Raw genomic sequence first — 4,455 nt, forward strand, 5'->3', positions numbered from 1 at the left:
AAGTTGCTGTGGCTGATATCGAAGAGGTTACTGCCTATGTTCTCCTCTAGGATTCTGATGGATTCCTGTCTCATGTTGAGGTCTTTTACCCATTTTGAGTTTATCTTTGTGTACGGTGTAAGAGAATGGTCGAGTTTCATTCTCCTACATAGAGCTGTCCAGTTTTCCCAGCACCATTTATTGAAGAGACTGTCTTTTTTCCATTGTATATTTTTTTCCTGCTTTGTCAAAGATTATTTGACCATAGAGTTCAGGGTCCATATCTGGGCTCTCTACTCTGTTCCACTGGTCTATGTGTCTGTTTTTATGCTAGTACCATGCTGTCTTGGTGATCACAGCTTTGTAGTAAAGCTTGAAATCAGGTAACATGATGCCACCAGTTTTGTTTTTGTTTTTCAACATTTCCTCAGCAGTTCGGAGTCTCTTCTGATTCCATACAAATTTTAGGATTATTTGCTCCAGCTCTTTGAAAAATACCGGTGAAATTCTGATCAGAATGGCATTAAAAGTATAGATTGCACTGAGTGAAATAAGTCAAGCAAAGAGAGTCAAGTATCATATGGTTTCCCTTATTTGCAGAGCATAACAAATAACATGGAGGACATGGGGAGATGGAGAGGAGAAGGGAGTTGAGGGAAATTGGAAGGGGAGATGAACCGTGAGAGACTATGGACTCTGAAAAACAGCCTGAGGGTTTTGAAGGGGCAGGGAGTGGGAGGTCGTGGAACCAGGTGGTGGGTAATAGGGAGGGCACATATTGCATGGAGCTCTGGGTGTGGTGCAAAAACAATGAATACTGTTACTCTGAAAAGAAATTTTAAAAAAGTGAAAAACAAAACAAAAAAATCAATTAATGAAAAAAATTATAGATTGCTCTAGGCAGTATAGACATTTTAACAATATTTATTCTTTCAATCCAAGAGCACGGAAAGGTCTTCCATTTTTTTGTGTCTTCTTCAGTTTCTTTCATGAGTGTTCTGTGGTTCCTCGAGTACAGATCTTGTACCTCTTTTGTTAGGTTTATTCCCAGGTATCTTGTGGTTCTTGGTGCTATAGTAAATGGAATCAATTCTCTAATTTCCCTTTCTGTATTTTCATTGTTAGTGTATAAGAAAGCCACTGATTTCCGTACATTGACTTTGTATCCTGCCACGTTACTGAATTGCTGTATGAGTTCTAGTAGTTTGGGGGTGGAGTCTTTGGGCTTTTCCATATAAAGAATCATGTCATCTGCAAAGAGAGAGAGTTTGACCACTTCGTTGTCAATATGGATACCTTTTATTTCTCTTTGTTGTCTGATTGCTGTTGCTAGGACTTCTAATACTATGTTGAACAAGAGTGGTGAGAGTGGGCATCCTTGTGGTGTTCCTGATCTCAACGGGAAGGCTGCAAGCTTTTTCCCTTTGAGGATGATATTTGCTGTGGGTCTTTCATAGATAGATTTTATGAAGTTCAGGAATGTTCCCTCTATCCCGATTCTTTGAAGCATTTTAATCAGGAACAGATGCTGGATTTTGTCAAATGCTTTTTCTACATCAATTGAGAGGACCATGTGGTTCTTCTCTCTTCTCTTATTGATTTGTTCTATCACATTGATGGATTTGTGAATGTTGAACCATCCTTGCAACCCAGGGATGAATCCCACCTGTTCATGGTGGATAATCTTTTTAATGTGCTGCTGCATCCTGTTTGCTAGGATCTTGTTGAGAATCTTAGCATCCATATTAATCAGTGATATTGGTCTGAAATTCTCCTTTTTGGTAGGGTCTTTGCCTGCTTTGGGGATCAGGGATAATACGTAATTCTTACTTAATATTATCCTGAGTAGAAAATAAGCTTTGGGTAAGTCTCTTTTGATCAATGTCTGACTCTGAAATTTTCACTCACTGCCTTATAAAAAGAATCAATTTATTCGGGACCAGCTGTAGAGGGAAAAGAAAAAAAAAACACACACACACACAAACAAACATTTTTCTCCTAATATTTTGGCCAAAATTTGCTCTATGACATCTTAAACATTTACCTCAAAAAGTGCTCAGGGTATTTTTTCTGTTTTATTTTTTTGTTTGTTTTATTTTGTTTTACAACTTTGTTGAGGGATGACTGACAAATGTTAACTGTATATATTTAAAGTATACAATGTTATCATTTGGTATATGTATGCATTATAAAAATGATTACCAAGATAAGATAACATGCCCATCACCTCATACAGTTAACTATGTGTGTGTGTGTTTGTGTGTGTGTGTGATGAGAATGCTTTAAGATTTACTCTCAGTAACTTTCAAGTATATAGATAATGTTATACACTAAAATCACCATGCTCTACTTTAGATCCTCAGAACATATTCTTATTAACTAAGTATTTGTACCTTTCTAAATATCCCTAATTTCTGTTTAAAAATCTACTATGGGACTGTCACTTCTCATCATTGTGCTTCTTTTTTTTTTTTTTTTTTTTCATTTTCAGAACCCCAGATATTTATTTATTTTTTTTAAAAGAATTTTTTTAAATTTGTTTATTTACAGCATAACAGTGTTCATTGTTTTGGCATCACACCCAGTGCTCCATGCAGTACGTGTCCTCCCTATTACCCACCACCTGGTTCCTCAACCTCCCACCCCCCCCGCCCCTTCAAAACCTTTTGGTTGTTTTTCAGAGTCCATAGTCTCTCATGGTTCATCTCCCCTTCCAGATTCCCTCAACTCCCTCTCCTCTCCATCTCCCAATGTCCTCCATGTTATTTGTTATGCTCCACAGATAAGTGAGACCGTATGATACTTGACTCTCTCTGCTTGACTTATTTCGCTACACTACACTACATAATTCTTAAAGGGACTATCCGCCAAGATGATCTAACAATTGTGAATATCTATGCCCCCAATATGGGAGCACACAATTACATAAGAAAACTATTAATCAAGATAAAGAGTCATATCGATATGAATACAATAATAGTAGGAGATCTTAATACGCCTCTCTCAGAAATAGACAGATCATTGAAGCAGAAAATTAATAAAGAAATAAGAGCACTGAATGAAACATTGGACCAGATGGACCTCATAGACATATACAGAACATTCCACCCTAAAACAACAGAATACTCATTCTTCTCAAGTGCACATGGAACCTTCTCCAGAATAGACCACATACTGGGTCACAAATCAGGACTCAACCGATACCAAAAGACTGGCATTATTCCCTGCATATTCTCCGATCACAATGCTTTGAAACTGGAACTCAATCACAAGGAAAAGTTCAGAAGGAACTCAAACACCTGGAAGCTAAAGACCACCTTGCTTAAGAATGCTTGGATCAACCAGGAGATCAAAGATGAACTTAAACAATTCATGGAAACCAATGAGAATGAAGACACTTCAGTCCAAAACCTATGGGATACAGCAAAGGCGGTTCTAAGGGGGAAATACATAGCCATCCAAGCCTCCCTCAAAAAAACTGAAAAATCCAGAATACACCAGCTCTCTCTACACCTTAAAGAACTGGAGAATCAATAACAAATCAAACCAACTCCACATGCAAGAAGGGAAATAATCAAGATTAGAGCAGAGATCAATGAGGTAGAAACCAGAGATACAGTAGAACGTATCAATGAAACTAGAAGCTCGTTTTTTGAAAGAATCAATAAGGTCGATAAACCATTGGCCACACTAATCCAAAAGAAAAGAGAGAAAGCCCAAATTAATAAAATTATGAATGAAAAGGGAGAGATCACAACTAACACCAAGGAAATAGAAACAATCATCAGAAATTATTACCAACTGTTATATGCCAATAAGCTAAGCAACCTAGATGAAATGGATGCATTCCTGGAAAACTACAAACTCCCAAAATTGAACCAGGAAGAAATTGACAACCTGAATAGACCGATATCTAGTAATGAGATTGAAGCAGTGATCAAAAACCTCCCAAAAAACAAGAGCCCAGGACCTGACGGATTCCCTGGGGAATTCTACCAAACTTTCAAAGAAGAAATAACCCCAATTCTCCTGAAGCTGTTCCAAAAAATTGAAGCAGAAGGAAAACTTCCATACTCTTTTTATGAAGCCAGCATCATTGTGCTTCTTTAAACTATTTAGCATATGCTGGGGCGCCTGGGTGGCTCAGTGGGTTAAAGCCTCTGCCTTTGGCTCAGGTCATGATTCCAGGGTCCTTGGATTGAGCCCCTCATAGGGTTCTCTGCTCAGCAGGGAGCCTGTTTCTCCTCCTGCCCTCTCTCTGCCTGCCTCTCTGCCTACTTGTGATCTATATCTGTCAAATGAATAAATAAATAAAATATTTTAAAGAAAACTATTTAGCATATGCCCTTTATTTGAATAGTAATTCTACTTTGTTTGGAATAGTAATTTCACTTTTTAAAAATGTGTTAAATGGTGAAATAACATTCAGTGAATTCCCATTAAATGTCTGGGACTGGGAAAATTATTATCTCATTT

Source organism: Meles meles, chromosome X, assembly GCF_922984935.1.
Source record: "Meles meles chromosome X, mMelMel3.1 paternal haplotype, whole genome shotgun sequence".
NCBI lineage: Eukaryota > Metazoa > Chordata > Mammalia > Carnivora > Mustelidae > Meles > Meles meles.